We start from the raw sequence: 21127 nt of genomic DNA, 5'->3' as shown, positions 1-21127 counted from the left end.
AAAAGGGCTTGCTCATTGCCTCCACAAACCTATAACCTGGGGGAACCCTGGAAGCCTGAGTGAGATGAAATTTGGAACAACCAAAAAGACAGGCTTTTTATGAGGTGAGTAGTAATCTTGCAGTGCTTAACTGGATAACAAGTAGGAGAACTCATCCAGTCCAGCCATGTGTAAAGCTCTGTGGTAGGTGTTTTGTTTCCCATGGGAATTCTACGAATTAGACCTAGTGCCTGCTCTCATGGGTCTACTTTCAAGATGATGGGATTGGGACATATGAATATCTTTAAAGACAGCTGGGAAAACTCATATCTGATGAGCCCGAGTAGGTTCATGAGGAAAAGTGGGAAGTTTGGGAAAGTTTCTCAGGCCTGATGGTGGGTTCATTTTCTTTCCACCAAATGTGCCTTGAACACTGGACAGTGACAGATGCCTGGACTGGTACAGAGACACGTAGCTCTGTGTTCTGATTCAAGATGCCATTTCTTAGACTGTCACTGCCAAGTTATGGACTGTTTTAAGAGACTCTTCTCATTTCTTGGAAGGTCCTAAGATGCATGGTACCTCTCACCTGCTTCTTCCCTGTTAGACTTACCCAGAAAGGGCTGTCCCAGGCCTCTTTGTAAGTTCTTTAGAGAAGAATCTCTTTAGAATCTTTCATTTTTCTGCATTCAGGCAGAAATAGAACACCTATCTCCAGCCAGGGATCACAATACCACATTCCAGACAGATGGCTTCCTTGTGGTTCTACCTCAGGACTTTTCCCTCTGCCTGGAATCCACCCCTATGGTAATCACATGACCATTTCCCCTCCCCATTCAGATCTCAACTCAAATGTCACCTCTTCAGAGAGGCATTCCCTTAGCTATCCCTCCAATCATTCTCTATCCCCTTGTCCTGGCTTATGTTTTCTTTTTTTTCATAGTTCTTATCACTGTGTGACAGTATATCAATTTCCTTGTTCATGTATTGCCTCTACTAGAATTGTCAGCTCCATTTAAGGAAAGAACCGTGGTTTTGTTGACCACTACGTCTCCAGTTCCTAGGACGGTGACTGGCACACGGTAAGCCCTCAATGACTGCCCAAGGAATGAATGACTACAGAGCATTCCTATTCCTCAGATCACTTGCAACCAAAAGCCAAAGCCAACTATAGCACTAGGTCCCCCAAAAACTGTCCTCCTACCTGCCCCATGTCATCTCTTCTGTCTGAGCAGTTACAACCACCATTGCCATTACCGACCACTGTTTTATTTATTAATATAACAGTTAATATTTGTACAATTATTCCCAAGGCTCATATAATCTTAATAATTAATTAAGTGCCTATAACAGGAGTGTGTCTGGCATATAGCAATGACTTGATTCATATTTTTCTAATTCACTCTCATGACAGTGTAGACTATATTAGCCAGGGACATCATAATCATATGGAAGAGATATGACCATTTGTCAGTACTTTGTTAGGCACGGTGCGAGGTTTTGGGCTAGGGGCTTTTACATACATTTTCTTATTTACTTCTCCCCAGAGCCCCAAGAGGTAGGTATTTTTATCCTCCAGGGTCACAGTTGGTAACTGGGCTATGGATATTCCAACTTAAGTCTGTTTGACCCCAAACCATATTCTGTACTAAAAAAAATCCTGCCCTGGAAAAAAGCCTTACCTCCTCAGTTACTCCTAGAAAAAGCCCTGTTTTTTCACCCAGAAAATGAAAGACCTTTCAGGTACTTTGCAGTTGTCAGTTCCATGATTCTATCTCTTCCATCTTGGTGTGAGCAGGATCATGAGCTTTACTACCTGCCTCTATCTCTGCAAGATAATTTCTTCCAAAGACACTCAGGTAATCTGTCTCCTCATTTTGTACCCCCTTCTACTTCTTAGATTATTTCCCTTCTCTGAGGAGGACATATGATGCCCTTGTCCCTCACTGCCCCCTTCATGAAAAGGCTTTCCCCCAAGGCTCTGCCTGCCTGACATGCACCCGTTCATTAAAAACGAGTGACGTCCTCTTTCAGTCGGCCTCATCATGTTCTTCCTGGTTTCGCCCAGAGCTGCTGCCAAGACTTCCCACCTCGCCTGCCTGGCAGACATAACTCTTTTATGCTAGGGCTCGGTTATCAGAAATAAAATGAGCCCCTAAGTCAATCAAGCCCAGGCAGTTGGGCCGCCTTCTTCATCAGTTATCAGAGTTAGGGAATTAGGACTCAAGCCAGCCTTCTAGAACCAAAGTCTATTTACCCAAAACACCAGCACTCACTAGCAGAGTGATGCTCCTGCGTGGTTTGGAAAAAAAAAACTTCTGGCATTACAAGCTGCAAGCACAGAACACTATTGGTTGGAAGAACAGAGGGGGGTTTATGATCCACTTAAAATATTTGTGTAAGGAAACCAGGGATTCGCCACCTGTTTCCCCTTCTACTGATATTTATGACAGCTGAGGAATCTTACGCTTCACAAAAGCTTCGGCTCTATGCCCAAACCCTCTAGCCTATTCTTTCCATTTACATGAACATTTTCACAGAAAAGCATAAACCTCGCCTCGTCATAAAAGAGGAGAGTTCTCCCCTCTTCCAGCAGGGTGATGAACACTCTTGCACAGGTCGTGGCAGCTCAGCCCCATCCTCTGGTTTGGAGCAGGAGATGAATGTGCTGCCATGTATGCTCTTCTCCTGATCTGGGGCCATTGTTGGCATGAATGGAAGTAAAGAATGGAGTGCCCATAGGCATGCAATAAGAGGTACACTGGAGGGAAAACCAATTTCCCTAGTTTCTTTTCGGTGCCTCTTACTCCTAAATGGCTGTTAGATTTCTCCTGGAAAGTGTCTGGATATGATGAATCTATCAACAGAAACTTGAATTCTCCTTACTCCCCACCCCTTCACCTCCACCTCCAAGGGCCAGAGAGTCTGGCTGGGCACTCTGGGAACACCACTGGCTCCTACACCCAAGGAGCCTACAGGCTTTTGGAGGGGAGCACCACTGTAAAAGCAGAACATTTTATAGTTAGAGGTGCTCTTCAAGGTTATCTGGTCCAAATCTCCTCTTTGAATAAACATGGAAACTGAGGCCTGGAGAAACAAAGTGAGATATTCCAGGTCCCACAGCTAACTGGTAGCAGGGGAAGACTAAACTAGATCTTCTAACTTCCAATGTAGTATGCTTTTCATTATGCCATCGGGATCATGATAAAAAATAATTTGTTTAGCACCTGTCTTTGGACTGTGCTGCTAACCAAAGTCCATTAAGTAGACATGGTTCAGGCTCTTTGCTCACAGCTTAGTGTGAGAACAGAGACCTGACTACATCAGGTGTATTGAAGAGGACATCATGGTACATTCACATACACTGAACCAAGGGAAGCACGAAACAAACCATGTACTGGCTTTATTGCGAGGGTTCTTGGTGTTCTGACAAAGTTATGGTAAATCCTGTAAGTCAGGTCAGAAACTAAGAATCGGGAGCATATCTTGCTGGGAGGTGAGAAACGGCAAGGAGGGTAGCCCGCTGAGAGAAACTAGACTGAGATGACAGATTCAGCATCCACTCCAGCATCATCCTTTCACCCCAAACCTCTAGACCTGATGTCCTTTAAAAACCCATGAAACGCTGGGAAACAAGAAACCTAAGGAGATTCTAGAGTGACAGATCTGGGGAGAACATCCCCAGAAGCAAGCTCATCCATCCTTGAGGTAGGGTTTAACCCATCCACACCTACAGGCTTCCAAAAAGATGTATCCACACTTTCCTAAAATCTGAAGAAGATACTTCTGCCTCTTGTAAGGTGACATTTCTCAATGCTACCCTAATCCTCATAGTTAGGAGCCTGAATTCACTGTGCTTCATGCAACAGCCTCTCCCTTTTGCTGGGGAGGTAGTGGAACTAGAAACCTGTTGCATTTTGTCACTACTACACAATCCCTCAGAGGACTATGTTAGCCATGCCCTCTGTAGCTGTTTCCTCTCTCTCTCTCTCTAGCCTTTTCTTCTGCAAATTATACAAACCTGCAGCTCCAAACTTTATGATTCTCCCAGATCCCTCTTCTTGCTTTACCTTCTAACAAGCCCAGAAACACTGTTACTAAATTCAATCTTCTGATTGTTCTTCTGATTGTCTCTGGAGTGAGGGCAATGAATTGGCCTATCTCTCTAATTGCACTATGATTTAAGCCACTAATTGTTAAGTATCATAGTGTGATAAAGTCATCAGCTCATTTTATAGGAGGGTTTTTTTCTTTACAGTCCAGCTTGCTTTGTATTACACTGCTCCATCACCTTATTGTACTAAAAGCCAGAATCTTAACCAAAATTTCTTTTTTTAAAATTTTATTTATTTGTTCATGAGAAACACACACACACACACACACACACACACACACACACACACACACAGAGGCAGGCAGAGACACAGGCAGAGGGAGAAGCAGGTTCCCTGCAGGGATCCTGACGTGGGACTTGATCCCAGGTCTCCAGGATCACACCCTGGGCTGACGGCGGCACTAAACCGCTGAGCCACCCGGGCTGCCCTTAACCAAAATTTCTGCCTCACCCTGTCTTAGCTTTCTTTACCCTTGTGTACTTTACTGAAGTTTGCCGAAGCCACTACTTCTGCCACTTGATCAATGGTCAATTCTTAATTATCCACATGTAGAATAGCTATTTTGTGGGTCTTCATTTGCTGTTGGCTCTTGTGTGGCATGGACTTCCAGAAGACAGACAATTCCATGCAAGCTACCGTGAGGAAAGCAGACACTTGCCTGGTTGAGATCTGTACCCAGAAACTTAGAATGGCCAGGTTCTGGACAGTTAGCTAACTCCAGGGACCAGGTGATGTGTAGTCAGCTCCTTCTGCCTATAGAAGAGGAAGCTTATCTGCTCTTCTAAGAAAGCTTGGTTCTGGGTGATGATCAGCATCCTCTGTGTGCTTAGCAAGACACTGCAAATGCCTGTTGATGAACAGACATCATTAGTTAATCCATCTGCAGGCTCTAAACACCCACAAGGGATTTGAATTCCACACTACTGAAGCAGCAGCGGAGGCAGCAGCTGTCGCTCAGCACCTGCCACAGGGGAACTGGCCAGATTTCAGAAAGGGTCCTCTGAGGCCAAAGATTGCAAGAAGTAGAGATTCCAGGGGCATGGGGGTTGACAGCTGGCGTTGAAGGGGAAGGTGCAGAGAGGAATTGGAGGGGGAAAGGAGAAGGGAGGATAGTGCAAAAAAACCCCCAAGAAACCCTCCTTAAAAGTGGGCAGAAAGAGGACAAACGGCAAAGGAGCATCCTCAAAATGAAGCCAGAGATCACTAAGGGAAGTTCTGGCAGGAAATCTGACTGCCTTTCCTAAGGACACCTTCCTGCTATTTTGGCCACCAGAGGGCTCCTGTATTCCAAAGATATTATGGAAAAGTGATAAATGTCTCCAATATTTCCCGCTTTAAGCATACACCTGTGAAATTAGCAATTTCTGTTTATGTATACAAAAGTTGTCTTTGAGGTTGGAGATTCAATTCTAATTTCAACACTGTGTCCCCTGACTCAATATGGACAGAAACCATCAACTCTCTGCTGTTTATGTGCAGAAATGGAAAGGCTGCCCCCTATCTTGTTACAACCTACAGCCAGAATCAGGTTAGGGAGAGGCAGAGGGAGAAAATGATTCCAGCAAAGTAAGACTTGAGATTACAGAGATACAGATCATCTTTTCCCAATGTTCATATTTAGTTAAGGATTAGAAGCCCCGTTTCTTGCATGTCTTGTACCATCCTTGACCTGGTGAAACTCATATGTCAAGGAAAAGAATAATGCCCATGTGTTTGGTAAAAGGCTCAGGTTAATGGGTCAGCTCTGTCAATTTCTAACTATTTGACCTTGGCCCAAACACCTAACCTCACGAGCTACAGTTTTTTCCTCTATAAAATGGAAAGTATTCTTATCTCATAGGCTGGACATAGAATTGAATGAGATAATGTCTTTGAAGAGAGTTGGCACGTGGTAAAAACTCATTATTCACTCAGTCACTCAAGTCTGCACTACATTTAAGATGGACATTACCAAGAGTACCAATACAATTGCAAAACCAGAACAAACTGGGCAAGCTCAGTCTGAAGAAGAGAAGGCTAAGAATTACATGCTATCTACCTTCATACATTTGAAGGACTATGATGTGGAAGAGGAATTAGAACTTTTGGCAACCCAAGAAGTAGAAATGGGATCCATGGATGGAAGTATTAGGAAATCAGATCAAGCTTGCTAGAGAATTATATGAATTGCCTAACATTAAAGCTTTCCATGCATGGAGTGAATCATCCATGTAAAATATCAAGCTAGCTCATATCTGGGCAGGGGAATGGTCTTCAAGGAGAAGTTGGATGAGCAAAGTCAGTGAAGTTGTAGTGTAATTCCTGCATCAGCTGATTATGTGACCCACAAGACCCTTTCCAACTCAGGGAATTCTACGATTCTTGGTTCCAAACAAAGGGGGAAGAGGGAAAGCATCGTTATGTCAGACTGGTTAAAAGGATGGTCACTTTTCCAACCTAGCAGATGTGGACAAGTATACTTCCCCTGTAACATACACTTCCTATGCATCTGGCCAGCCCCGATCTTATTCCTGGCCATAGAGTGGCTGGTGCTTAAGCCTTGGATAATTATTCTATGTCAAGAGCAATGCTACTCACATCAAAGATGGTTGATGTAGACCCACTCCAGTATTTTTGGAGTGCCAGCTTTGTGTTTCTGACACAAGAGTGGATGTCCAAAGGAAGGTAGGGATGGAGGGAAAACAGTGAATAAAGAATGAATACACAATGAAGAAAGGGTGGGTACATGCTTGGGTTATAGTTCAAGCTTCTTTTAGATCAGGAACTGTGTAATCTGGATCACTTTCCTTCCCTCTCTTCCTCTATCTGACACTGAAAGCAATCTTTTCTCTCATAGCCAGGGAACTCTGTCAGGAGGCGAGAGTTTGGACATAGGACTTTTGGAAACACTTCATCTGTATGAGCTGCAATGGAAAAACAATCCCATTTAGACCTTCTCTCTAAAAGGTTAAGTGAGTTTTCGTGGTTTTTCTAAGATAGAATGGAATGAGAAGATTTTGAAATTCAACTTGATCGTTAAATAGATGTGAAAATGTTAACAGTATCCATCTCAGTTTCTTTACCTGTAAAAGTGAGATACTAATACCCCTTGGAATTTTTCCTGATTGCATGAAGTGCCCTGTATAGGGCGGGGCACATAGTGCTGTTAGACCATAGTAAGGTGCTCTTGCTATTACAGATTGAGTAGCAGTCAGGAGCAAGGGACAAAGGAACTGGAAAAACCCCAGCTCAAACAGGAAGGATATGCAGATTTATAGATTTGGAAGAAAGGTGTGGGTATGTTTGCCTTGAAGGTGTAACCAAGAGGCTGTTACGTTTGAAGTTATGTAAATGAACTGGTATCTTTACCATATACACAGGGTTTGGTTTAGGTAAGGTGAGGACATGGGTGTATACAAATGAACTGGTATCTTTACCATATACACAGGGTTTGGTTTAGGTAAGGTGAGGACATGGGTGTATATGCTATGTCATCAAACGGGCACAGGGTCAGTCACCATAAAAAGAAACAAGTTGGATCATATTGCAAGGGAGCAACATTCCCCACATGGCTGGACTCTAAAAAGTAAATGGATCCCCACTGCAGGTAAGGTTGCCCGAGGAAGGGCAAGCATAGACTCTTAAAATCAGTTTTGAAGTAATGGGTATGTCATAGGGCAGATGGTAGCCAGTGGCACTCCAGTTTCTCTAAGGCCAGTGGACAGAGAGATGTGCTTTGATTGAATCAGTTGAGAACTAGTTAACCCCAAAGGCCTTCCCTACACTCAGATCTGTTAAAATGTCAGTGTTATGACCATAGGACATTATGAAACAGTCTTCTTTTTTTTTTTTTTTTTTAAGATTTTATTTATTTGAGAGAGAGAGAGAGCGTGCATGCATGAGCAGTGGGGAGGGGCAGAGGAAGAGGGAGAGGGAGCCGCAGACCCCCTTCTGAGCAGGGAGCTGGATATGCGACTTAATCCCAAGATCCTGGGATTGTGACCTGAGCCAAGGCAGATGCTTAACTGACTGAGCCACACAGACATCTTGAAATAGTCTTCTTGAGTGCTTTCAATATAAGGCCATTACTCATGATATCTGCCATCTTCACTGAATTCGTATCCGGATGCCAGTCGTAGGATACCAGGTAGCTGTACGCATCTGTTGGCCATAGTAAGTACATAATGTTTCATTGGAAGAATGGAAAAATACCATGACTTTTCAGTCACAGGATCATGATTTGTGCCAGGGCCATGTGGGTCTGTGGCAGAGACTCAAAGACATCGAATTCTAACTACTGGCCCTGTTATTTGCACTGTTAGGCAAAGTGCCTGCCAACGAAACAGGGTACCAAATACTTCAGTAGTCACTTCCATTACTCTGCAGGGCAAATATAATTACCTATCCTCTGTGGAGGAGGCCTTGGAAAAGATCAGTTAACTCTCTTTCAAAAGTTAAGCAATTTCCTTCTCAAGAACTTGAAGTGGGAGGGAATGCAAGTCACCTGTCCTGTTTGCAAGAACTTCCTATGTCTCTCCCTGTAGCCCACCCTCCCTGATGCAGTCAGAAGGGTCTGCAGATCCAATGGATTTCAGACTTTTTAAACCCTGAGCTACTGTAATAAGTACATTTTATATCATGATCCAGAACACACACATGAGCACACACAAATACATCCATTTCATGAAACAATACCTACTGCATGCATGTATTTTGATATTTTCTATCCCATTCTATACTCACTCGTTCCATTTTTGAAATGTCCATGACCGGGACGCCTGGGTGGCTCAGCAGTTGAGTGCCTGTCTTAGGCCCAGCGTGTGATCCTGGAGTCCTGGGATCAAGTCCCACATCGGGCTCTCTGCATGGAGCCTGCCTCTTTCTCTGCCTCTCTTCTCTGTGTGTCTCTCATGAATAAATGAATAAAATTAAAAAAAAAAAAAAAAAAAAAAAGAAATGTCCATGACCTGGATTTCACTATATAACCTGAAGTTTGAACAGTGTTTTTCACCACCAATCTCTTCTACCTATTTAAAAGCCTTCAATTGCTCTCCATTTTCTACCAAATTAAAGTTCAAATTCCTGGAACACCTGGATGGTTCAGCAGTTGAGTGTCTGCCTTCAGCTCAGGTCATGATCCTGGGGACCTGGGATCAAGTCCCGCTTTGGGCTCCCCGCAGGGAGACTGCTTCTCCCTCTGCCTGTGTCTCTGCCTCTCTCTGTGGGTCTCTCATGAATAAATAAATAAAAATCTAAAAAAAAAAAAAAAAAAAAGTTCAAATCCCTTAACATGACAAAGGCCATACATAATGGTCTTTCTCTTCCAGATCAATTCTGCAATATTCATCCAAGCACCCTATATTTCCACACACCCGGCACCTGACCTTTGTAAGAGACCCACACTCACAATGCTTCTCATTGCAGAAAAAAATTCTCTCTATCGTTAAGCAGTATCCCAGATATCACCTCCTCTGAAGACTACCCGGATCTGCCCGAGCAGAACCAAACTCTCTGCTAGGCTCTGGTCTTTAGGAATTCTCTTCTTGTAGAACATAGAATGATCATCTTACCCTCCTTCTCATAGTTTAGATGTCCTTCTCTATTTTTGAATTGGTAGCAGTAATTTAAAAAGAAAAAAAAAAACAACCCTTGGTACAACTAGACACCCCCAAAAAACAAATAATCCAATTAAAAAATGGGCAGAAGACATGAACAAACATTTCTTCAGAGAAGACATACAGATGGCCAAGAGACATATGAATAGATACTCAACATCACTCATCATTAGGGAAATGAAAATAAAAACTGCAATGAGATATCACTTCAGGGATGCCTGTGTGGCTCAGCAGTTAAGTGTCTGCCTTCAGCTCAGGGCGTGATCCTGGAGTCTGGGGTGGAGTCCCACATCGGGCTCCCTGCATGGAGCCTGCTTCTCCCTCTGCCTGTGTCTCTACCTCTCTGTGTCTCTCATGAATACATAAATAAATAATTAAAAAAAGAGAGACATCATACCAGTCAGAATAGCTAAAATCAAAACACAAGAAACAAGCGTTTTCAAGAATGTGGAGGAAAAGGAACCCTCTCACATTGTTGGTGGGAATGCAAACTGGCGCAGAAACTGTGTATGGAGGTTCCTCAAAAAAAAAAAAAATAGAACTACCCTACAATTCAATAATTGCACTGCTGGGTATTTACCCAATGAATACAAAAACACTAATACAAAGAGATACATGCACCCCTATGTTTATTGCAGCTTCAATTATGGTAGCCAAACTATGGAAGCAGCCCAAGTGTCCATCCACAGGTAAATGAATGCAGAAGATGTGGTATATCACAAGCAATGCAATATTACTCGGCCATTGAAAAGAATGAAAATTTGCCATTTGCAACAACATGGTTGGAACTACAGAGTATAATGCTAAGCAACATAAGTCAGCCAGAGAAAGACAAATACCATATGATCTCACTCATATTTGGAATTTAAGAGACAAAACAAATGAGCAAAGGAAAAAAAGAGAGAAAGACAAACCAAGAAAGAGATGCTTAACTACAGAGAACAAACTGCTGGAGCTGATGGTAGGAAAAGAATACAAAATACTGATTCACAGGCCACAGTAAAACTCTGTTGCCAAACAAATGCCCTGTTACAGTCTCAGATGGTGGGCAGTGGATGTCCTGATTTACAACCTGTTGCAGAGCTTAATGAACTCCCAGGTCATCTTTATCTATGCAAAAATAACAACAGAAAGACCCGCAGTGCTCCGTAGTTTTCAAAGCAATTATTCGCACATTATTCCATTTAATTATGGTGTGTCAGAGCTGGAGGGGTCTTTAGGAGGTCAGTCTAATCCCTCAGCCTGCAGCAAATGAAGACTGTGACCTGCCCAAGGTCACACCCTTGAGTAGCAGCAGATTGCAACGCTCTTCTTATCAAACCATACTTTTCACACTCAAAGGAATCCAGTTCTCCCATGTTCTCCAGGATTCCGAGGGCTCTACCGGCTTCATTCTGCCCGGATTTCAAAGCCCCCTCCAATGAAGGAGTGTCTACCTTATCTTTACAAGATTCCCAGGCAGGGGCTCGATAGCCTCTCTCTCAACCCTTCTTATAATTTGCTGCCACATGAGCTAATGTGGTCTTCACAGTACTGTATCCTTATTACCAAGAGTGCCTAAGCTATTAACTCACCAGTAACAGGTGCCAAATTGCCTCTCCTTTTGCACAAGATGTTCATTTAAAATCAAATTGCACATAAATCCCTCCAGTCCCTGCTCCCTTCCCTCTGCCCTCAGCCTTTTTTGGTCTTTTCTTCCCCGTCAGTACTCCCAATCTTGTCTGCAGAGAGGCTCTGAGACGATCTGCAGGGAACGAAGGCTGGGGGGACTGGCGGGGCACAGGGCCACAGGGCCACAGGGCCACAGGGCTTACTCTACCCCTAGAGCCCAGCTTCTCGGAGGGGCATCAGGGGTGGCCGGTGGAAGCACTCAGAGAACCAGGACGCCCCTTCAGGACTCTTTAGAACAACTCCCGCATCTCACGGATGTGGAAACTGAGGCTGGGAGTGCAGAGGCGACCTGCCCAAGCAATTAGGGCCACCCGGCTAGGAGGACGCGCCCAGTTTCTGCCCTCCCAGGCCGCTGCTCTTCCTCCGCCACAGCCTTCGAGGTTGCCGGCGAGGACCCCGAGCCTGGGAGGCGGGAGGGGATGGAGGAGGCCCAGCTGCAGGGGGCGCCGCCCCGGGAGCCGCAGCACAGCGGGGAGGGAGCGGAGCGGGAGGCGGCGGCCCCCAGGCTCGGGCGGGCTCGCCGCACACCTCCGGGGGGCGCCGTTCCTGGCGCGCTCTGGCTCGGGGCCCCGCCGACCACGGCCGCAGGGCGCAGGCACAGAGGGCAGGTGTCCCGGCCTCCCTGCGAGCCGGGCCGGGGGCTGCCGCCCCACGGTGGGGGAGCCCGGCCCCCAGCGCTGCCCGCGGCCCCTTTCTGGGGAGCCAGGGACAGTGTCCGAGCGCCCTTCCCCATTGACTGGGATTATCCCTTTTGAATTGTTCAAAAAAAAAAAAAAAAAGCTGCAGCTAGCGAACCCTGCCTGACAACACCGAAGGAATTTTTCCCAGGGATCGGCCGAAAGCTGACTCACATTTAAAGACTTGCCCAAAGTGGTCATGCCCCTCTGAGCAAATACCACAGGCATGTAGGACCTCGCTCCCCGGGCCTCCCGGCCGCCCGGCCCCCCCGCGCGCCCGCCCGGCCCGGCCCGCCATTGGACGAGCGCGGCGCCGCTTAGCCGGGCGCAGCCAATCGGAGCGCCGCGTGGCCGGGTTGCCGGCCGGGTTGCCGGCCGGGCGGCGGGGCGTCGGCGGGGAGGCGCGGGCGGGGCGCTGCCGCTGCTTGTTTCCTGCCCGGGGGCGGGGGCGGCGGGGGGGGGCTCGGCTGTTTGCTCAGGCAGGTGAGGCCCGGGAGGGAGGTGCCGAGGAGGAGCGGAGCCGCCCGCACCGGAGGCTGCCCCGGGGCCCTGGCGATCCAAGTTCCCAGTGCGGCGGGAGCCACCCGGAGCCGCGAGCTGGCCGGGCTCGGCTGCCTCGGGGCTCCGGCACCCCAGCCAGTGCCCGGCTCCCCGGCCCGCCGGCGGGCGTCGGGACCGAGCGAGGCGGCTTGGAGGGAGGGGCGAGAGCGCGGGCCGGGCAGGCCGCTCGGGCTGGGTCTCCTCCTCGTGCAGCTCTGGCCCCGCTCGGCGCTCATCTCGGCACGGGGCGCGGAGCACGGGAGCTTCGGGCCGCATCACCTGCGAAGTCCCTGCCCGGAGCTTCTGGCTCTGCCCTCCACACCAAGAGACGTTCCCCTGTCCCGAAGGGTTTTCCGCCCAGCGACCCTAGAGCTTTTCTTGACATGTGAATGGAATCCCAAACTCCCCGTCCTTAACGACCTTTTCAGTACGCCCACGGCTCCAGTCAGGCCTCATTCCCCTGCGTCTCTCGTGGACCGCTAGCAGTGCCCACTGCGCGCCCCAGTTCTTTCCTACCCCGGGCCTTTGCACATGCTGCTCCTCTCACCTGCAACCCCACTCTCCCGCGGCCTGCTCCCAGCTCATCCGCAGGGCCCTGAACAAATGGTGCTTTCTTAAGGCCCTCCCTGCACCCTGATCAGCCGCCGTCTCTTATGGCACCCTGTGGTTTGCCATTGCAGCAAATATCCAAAACTGTAATTTTATAAGTTTATTTGTATTTATTTGCTTAATGTCTCCCCTGCTAGAAAGGACAGAGGCCACTTCTGTTTTGTACCTAGCATCGTGTCTGGCATTCAATAAATACTAGGTTGAATTCATTTAAAAAAAAAAATGTATCTTCAGGAGTAAAGAATCATTGTACTCATTTAACAGATGAGGGCTGTAGAAACTCGGACAAGTGAGGTAGCTTACCTACATTCAAATAGGCAAAAATGTTCAACCCGTCTCTGGCTTTCTGCTTGTGTTAGGCAATTGTATTATAAAATCATAGGCCTTCTAAGAGGTGACAAATGCTAGAACAGATAGCTATAGCACTTTGGGTGCTGTGACTTTGCTTCTGCCATCCAGGACTCTTCAGCCCAATGGAAGATCTGTTCACTTACTCATTCAACAAATATTTATGGAGCACCCATTAGGAGCCCAGCAGCACAACGGTAAACAGGAGAGTTGCCTTCAGAGCTTACTGGTGAGGGGGAATCTAGGCACCACAGCTGCAGCCTTGTCTACCCATGAGCAGAATCCACTCTGCCCATTTAGTAAAATACATGGGTTATCTATTCTGGTATCTTCTTGTTGGTTTCAGGGTCTATTGTGACATGAAATAGGCTTAGACCATACTTTTTATTGGACTAAAAAATGCATTCCCAATATTCCCAGATTAAAAAAAAATTTATTCTGCTTTAATTTATACTATTGTTTTAGATTATTGATGAAGTCTGGGAGCCAACCATCATTCTTTCTGAAGGAGAGAGATGCTAAAGCAGGGAAGCATTATCCATGGGGAGAGATTTTTCCGGGTACTATTTCCTTAGCTGTGATCTAACAACTGGCCCTGCCATCATCTCTAGCCACTGCCCCTCCCCACTGACACAGATGCACACTTGCGCCTCCTCCTCCACCATCACCAGCGACATAAAGGGGGAAGGGAGGGAATATCAGGACCAAGTCCTAGCTCTCCCTTAATAGCTAAGTCATGTGATCTCTAGCAAGTCACTCACTGCCCTTCCAAGCCCCAGGCTCCTCATCTGGCCCAAATACGTTCCAGCAAGGAAACATCTATGAAATGAAATTGCCCCGTTACTTTATTCCGTCACTTAGCACATATTTATTGATCATCTGCTGTGCACCAGGCACTCTGTCCAGCACTGGGATGGCTACAGTAAGGAGCAAAACTATTGCTGTGGTCTCTGTCCTCGGAGAACTGATGGTCCAATGTGGGAAAGACACTTGCAATCAGCAATTAGTCCAATTAAACAGTTACTGACCAAACAGTCACCATATACATATAATTAGAAACTGAACTGAGTGCTAAAGCATGGTCACATCAGTGTGCAAAAATCCCATGGCAGGAAGGCGCTTGTACATTCCAGGAAGCTGAGAAAGCCAGCGTGGCTGCAGGAGAGGGAAGGGAAGAGGGCCAAGGTGCTGCGGGGGGCTCAGTGTTGATCTGACAGCTATGGGAAGCCACTGGAGGACTTTACGATGACGATTTTCTGTTCCAGTTTTTATTTTAAAAAATTATTACTCAGTGAGGCAAGGGGAGAGGAGAAGTAAGAGAACTGCTAGGAGTTGAGGAACAATGGGAACTTGGTTATGGTGATGACAGTGGGGAAGAGAAGGGTTGTTGGACGAGACTGAAGAGAATTCATCAGCGGCGCTGATCTATCTTTAAAGCCCAGGTTCTCATTTTTTCTCCATTTCCTCCCAGAAAAACACACATTTCAGATTGTAAATCCCAGCCCTTTGCGCACCCACTAATGTGGCAGCAAGCTTATTCTACATTCGCTACTTTCTCATTCGCGCCGGCGTATGGTCACGTGCCACGGATCCTGGGGCTGTGAGCCTCCTAGGTCTGTGCATATTGTCCCTCGCTCTCCCCTCCTGTGAACCAGTCATCATGTGTCCTCTCGTCAGTATGATCTTTCCCTTAGCTGGCTGGCAGGGCAGGGCAGGGCAGGGCAGGGCAGGGGTTGATCCTGGTCCTTTGACACCTTGGCAGTTAGCAGAGTGGAGCTTCAGAGCCCACAGTGGGGACTCCTTGAGGGCAAAGCTGCTGGGGAAGGGTGAGAAGGCCATATTCCGTTTTCGCACGAGGCCCCTTTGGATACAGACTCATCTCACAGGAGTCCCGCCGCTCAGAGCTTGGGGGCCCCAGCCAAACTTGCCCTCTCTTGCGGATTGTTCCTGTGAGTCCTAGAAATGCCCTGACCTGTTTCACTTTCAGTTCTGGCACACACACACACACACACACACACACACACACACACACACATTCATCCTCATACACCTGCCTCAGGCTATGGTGTTTCCATTGAAGAGGGAATGCCATTATTTGCTCCTTGTGGTTAACCCCATAGGATATAAGCCTTGTCTACATGGGAAAATGTGTTCTTGGATATTTTGCAAGTTGCCCCCCTTTATGTGATCCAACATTTTCATTGAACCCTTCCACTGACCTCTGACGGGATGTGTCTCTACCTGAAAAGGCAGATCTTTAGGGAGCTCTGAGCCACAGGGCTCCTTTGGCTGGTTCTCCAAGGTAGAAATCCCAGTGACTCCTCAATGGGCTGCCCCAGTTAGCTTCACACCAGAGAAAATCCCAGCTTTCCCCACTTCCTGTTGCCTCTGGCCCTTGGCAGTCCTCGGTCCAAGGAGGATCTAGGTGAGATGGTTAGGTGAGAGGATATCATTAGCTCCTGGTGCCCTGTCATCCCTCTTGGAGCCTTTCTGCCTGGAGTGTGTGCGGCAGACGGTGGATCCCCTTATCTATAAAGGCAGTACTTGTTCAAAGCCCTGAGACTGGGACAGCAGCCACTTACCAACACTCAGTGTGGCCAAGCCTGTCTGCGTGGCTCGGGTCTGATGCCCAAGAGAAAGCAGGGTATCTCAGGGGTCGATCTCTGGGCTGGCTATCTCCCAGTTCGTAAAGCAATTAGCAGAGGGGCCTGGCCCTCCCAGCGTCCATTCATTCTTTCTTTCTTTTATTCATTCACCAGACTAAGAAGAGTTACCCAAGGGCAGGGATCATATCATATTCATCAGTAAATTCCTACCGCTTAGCCCTGAGCCTGGCACTGAAGAGACTCTTCAGTGAATGAACCCATTCAGTGACCATGCAGGGTGCAGTGCAAGTCCCTTGAGGATATGCAGCAGGTATAGGCCACAGGGGTGGGATGCAAATCCTTGCCTTCCAGGAACTCACAGTCCAGGTGGGGCAACAGTTGTTCCACAGCGATTTCTTCATCTTAAGTGTGGGCCAGAGCTGGAGTAGGGCCTGCTGGGAAATGAGTAAGCAGGTCCCAAGGCCCCAAAACCAAAAATAGCAACCCACCTCTCCTAGCATTGATGTTGTTTTTTTTCTACCACCCTCATTCAAGGCTCAGGGCTTTCTCCTTGCACAGGGCTCTTAGCTTCATACCTTTGACCACTCTTCTGCCTCCCTGGCATCCCAGGGCCCCACGTCGGGATTCTGTTTTTATGGGGTACCTGGGTGGCTCAGTCAGTTGGGTGTCTGCCTTTGGCTCGGGTCGTGATCCCAGGGTCTTGGGATCGGCTCCGCTCAGTGGGGAGCCTGCTTTTCCCTCTCTCTCTCTGCCTGCTGCTCCCCCTGCTTGTGCTCTATCTCTGTCAAATAAATAAATAAAATCTTAAAAAAAAAAAAAAAAGGATTCTGTTTTTATAACACCACTGGAACAGGCAGGCAGGTAGTGAGGCTTAGTGAAGGGCTCCGGACTGGCAGATCCAAGTTGGAATGCAGTTCCCACCACTCCTTGGCTGTCTGGAGCTGCACACACATTAGTAAACCCTCCTGAGCCTCAGTTTCTTAATCCCACAAAGGAAGATGACAACAAACACCCACAAGCATGTACCCCATGCCAGGCTGTCTGCTTTAACTTCTTCAGTCTTCGGCATCAGTGATCGCCACTTTACAGATAGGAGAGTAAAGCACAAGAGAGGAAGGACTTGTCGGCAGAGGCAAGAGGAGAATTGCAATCCCGGGAAGCAGCTCCTCCAAGCCTGGCTTCGTCCCATCGCCCTGCTCTCAGCCCCACTTTTTATGCGCCCTCATGGAGCGCTTCACAGGCCCCTTGCACCCAAGCAGAGCACGTCTCCTGGCTTCACAGCCTTTATAGAAACACGGATCCTTCTGTCTGTTTCTCCAGGCCTTGACCTCAAGCCCGAGCCCGGGACTCCAGGCAGGTCCTGACTCTCCACCCCGCTGGGCTGCCGCTCAGAGAAATTTCCCTGAACTCACCCTCCTCTTTCCTGGGCTCGCAGCCTCAGGTCAGCGGTCAGTGGCAGGTCCTCTGACCCGTCCCGGCAGCACTCCCCTGTTCCAGGCCGGCCCCCGCAGTCACTGAGCCTCAATTGACTCCTGCTGTTTTCTCATCTCCAGGCTCTCTCACGCGGCTTCCTTTACCCCTTTCATCCCTGCCCCCCACTCAGCTCCCACATCCTGCCCTGGGGCCCTCTCCCTGGCCCCAAGAAGTCTGTCTCGGCATTGTTCTCCACTTCCAGCATTAGCATTCTCAAGGCCCACATTTGCATTTTGATGGCTCCTGTCCCAGCTAGACAGGGGTACACTTTGATGCATATATATTTTGGAGAGGAGCGCTTTCTCCTGCACAGCGTCTAATTTTCCACTTTGATTCAAGTGCATTCTTTGGTTCGGGCCTGATTTACTCTGGGCCAAGACACACTTGAGCCAGCACCTTTAGGCTATGCTCAGGCCTAGAAGATAACGGAAGGGTTTTTGCCTTGTGGGAGCTCCAGGGAACAGAAGTCTCACTTCCCACGCCTCCCGCTTCTGCTCGGAACATCAAAGCTTCCTGCGAGCTCGCATCTGCAACCAGTGTTCTTCCCTCCCAGGCTCAAGGGCCTTGGCCCAGACCATTGCCCGGCACAACTGCAAAGGACAGAGATTGGGGTTCACCGTGGCCACTTCTGGTTGAGATGGGGGCAGCCGCAGGCCTTGATTTGAGGAAAATCCATCACAAGTAGGCAAGGAGGATGGGATACCAAAGCCACCCACATAGCCCAGCCACTCTCTCTGTCCATTTTTGTAACCTGAAGACCCTTCGGGTTTTAATGCAGGAACAAAGCAACATGGGGCCCAGGATGCATTCTCATCTAGGGCATGGGTGGTGGGGCTTTTAGTTTTTATATGCCTGTGGGCTGCTGGGGTTCAGCCAGAATTAGAACAGCCAAGTGCCAAGCAACAGAGAGAAAGGAATGTCTTGCCAGGTCTCCAGGGGTGTCGGGGCCACTTTTTACAGAGGTTTAGGGAATTGTGGTTTGCATGGCACGGCTTCCTAGGGTTTCATCCCAACTTCAGAGTGATTTATGATTCCTGTTCCATTGAGCAGCTCTCAACATTCATTTCCACCTACAGCCGAGTTCTTTCAAATATGTATGGTGTGGGGGTGGATAACAAGGCACATTAGGGTGGGGAAATGGAGGCAGAGGTCAGGGATGGCTGGTGTTGGGATCTCGGAGGCTTCCGACTCCAGGGCAGCAGCAGAGCAGCAGAGAAAGTCTTGATTTCTCCAGTTTAGTCAGCATTCAGCTAATGTTGCTTCAGAGGGTTCTATATTCCTGGCTCTGTGCTGATGACCAAGGTGGATGGGAAAACAAATAGAAGTAGGTCAGTAAAATCTTGAGGACTTTCTGTTCTTATGGGAGAGAAATAGATGCCTCATGATAACAGTTACTGCCCATTGATCACTTGCTCATGTAGGGTGTTTCCACCCTAGTATTATTTCTAACTTTCGTAGCAAGGTTATACACTGTTGCCCATTTTACAGATGGGAGAAAGAAAGGTTCCTATTAAAGGGTCCAAGGTCACATTGCTACAAAGTTGCTGAGCCAGAATTCACTCTTTTGAACTTCACAGCCCAAACTCCTGCCTGGGGCCCAGATGCAAGGCAAAGCAAAACCCCAAAACCCAAGGACGTGAAATAACCAAGTGCTATGAGAATTCAGGGAGGAAGGACCGCATCGTGCTGTGGGCATCAGGACCAGTTCCAAATAAGACGCCTGCTCTCACTGTAACCTGGTAAGAGGTAGGAGGAGTCCATAGGGAGAGATGTTCAGGAGGGCACAGGGAGCCGAAGCACTGAAACCCACTGGGGAGATAGTGAGTCATCTTGGGGTGCAGGATCTGAGAAGAAGAAGGTAGAGAATAGGGTGGCACCAGAGTGGCAGAGCACTCTGTAGGTATCTGGAGATATTCTATAGGTGTTAGGAGACCGCGGGAGAGTTCTGTGTAAGATAGTAATGTGACGAAAGATGTATTGAAGAAGAGAACTCAAGATGACTTAAGTATAGGAAGAGAATAAAATGTCAGGGGCAGGAGCAGCACCTGGGTGGCTCGTTGGTTAAGCATCTGACTTTGGCTCAGGTCACCTCTCAGGGGCCTGGGATCGGGCTCCCCAGGGAGTCTGCTTCTCCCTCTTTCTCTGCCTTCCCTCACTTGTGCTCTCTCTCTCTCAAATAAAGAACTAAAAACTTAAAAAAAAATGTCACGGGGATTCAGGCCACTGAAATCCAAACAAAGGGTGAAGAGATCATGAACACCGTAGCCTGAGAATGGCAAGGTGATATTAAGTTTCTGAAATGATTTAGAGAGGGGAATAGGGACCCAGAGCATGAAGTGAGAGGTGAGCCAGTTTGGAAATTACAAGGCAAAAGGTGCTGATTAAAACCCTAGCTAGGAATGGATTTAAGCCACAGGGATAACAGAAGACAAGAGAGAGAGAGGGATTAAATTCAGACTCAAAAGTCAGAATGGGTAAGGTAAGAAGCAAAGGGGACAGAAAAGAAGTGCTGGGACACCAGGTGAGGAGAAAGGGAAATTCTCAGGTGGCCCACGGGGTCAAGTGTGTGCTCTCTTCCCTACCCTTATCAGGCCTGCCAGATTGGGGGGTGGTTCCTGGCCCTGCCACCTGGCCTAACCCTATTCAGGCATCAGCGTCTTCTTTAAGGTCGTCACAGTATAACCCTACACGATTCCTGTGAGAAGCAGAACACGTAGCAGGTGCTCTCATTGTTATAGCTACTGCTGATTTATGTTATTCTTTCCCAAGTTTAGGAATTCGTGGAGATCAGGGACAAGGTCTTTGTATTTTCCTCAATCACCCGCTTGACCTCAGGCACATTAGAGTCACTCTTTGTTTCTTGACTGCCAGGAAAGTAGGATGGGTGAAATCTGTTGCTTTCTCTCTTGCTGCCCTGACCATTTATCCCTTGGTAGTGTTCCACTGCCATTAGGTATTAGTCAAAAAAGGCATTTGAAAGTCAAGAACAAGGACTTTTGGAGGCTCTCAACTCTGGACCTTTCTGACCAACCTTCGGTTTCTCCATATATAGAATATCTCCAATTTCCTTCCACAGGGCCAGCGGGCTAAGACCAGCCCAGTGACGTGGCTGGTTCCCAGGCTGGGTTCAGAGTGGAGTAGTGGGGAATCATGATGGTCAACTGCAAGCTTTCAATGTTTCTAGACTTGTATGATCACAGTTGGTGAGGGGTGGGGGGAGAGGCTTGGAGAAGCAAGAATGGGCATGGTCACATGAACACCTATGCACCCCAGTGAGAGGAGGAGTGGGGAGGCAGATACGAGGTAGGAGCAAGGCCTTAGGATGGCTTGGCTATATATGAATCTGAATCCAAAGTGCTTTTTTCTCAGACTTGAGATAAGGGTAGGGCAGTCCCTTCCATGGGTCTGGTCAAAGGACTTTCAGAAAGATTCCTTCCCTCTCATCAACACATCTTGGCATATCCTTGCCAAAGCTGGCTCAAGGAGTCTTTGCCCTGGGAACCAATTGTTAAAAT

General features: G+C 47.8%; 1 long non-coding RNA gene across 2 annotated transcripts; it reads left to right on the top strand.

Annotated features, from left to right (window-relative positions):
- The first annotated feature begins 686 nt into the window (after positions 1–686).
- LOC111092881 lies at positions 687–19316 on the top strand. Of its 2 annotated transcripts, none has more exons than XR_005379622.1 (3): positions 687–786; positions 980–1061; positions 19190–19316. It is a non-coding gene; the product is annotated as an uncharacterized LOC111092881 (long non-coding RNA). The 2 variants fall into 2 exon arrangements; XR_005379621.1 differs by lacking the exon at positions 19190–19316 and adding an exon at positions 1880–2063.
- Positions 19317–21127: the final 1811 nt, after the last annotated feature.

This window comes from Canis lupus, chromosome 27 (assembly GCF_011100685.1).
Source record: "Canis lupus familiaris isolate Mischka breed German Shepherd chromosome 27, alternate assembly UU_Cfam_GSD_1.0, whole genome shotgun sequence".
Taxonomy (NCBI): Eukaryota; Metazoa; Chordata; class Mammalia; order Carnivora; family Canidae; genus Canis; species Canis lupus.
Note: the sequence above shows the minus strand (reverse complement) of the source record. Positions and strands in the feature narration are given on the sequence as shown.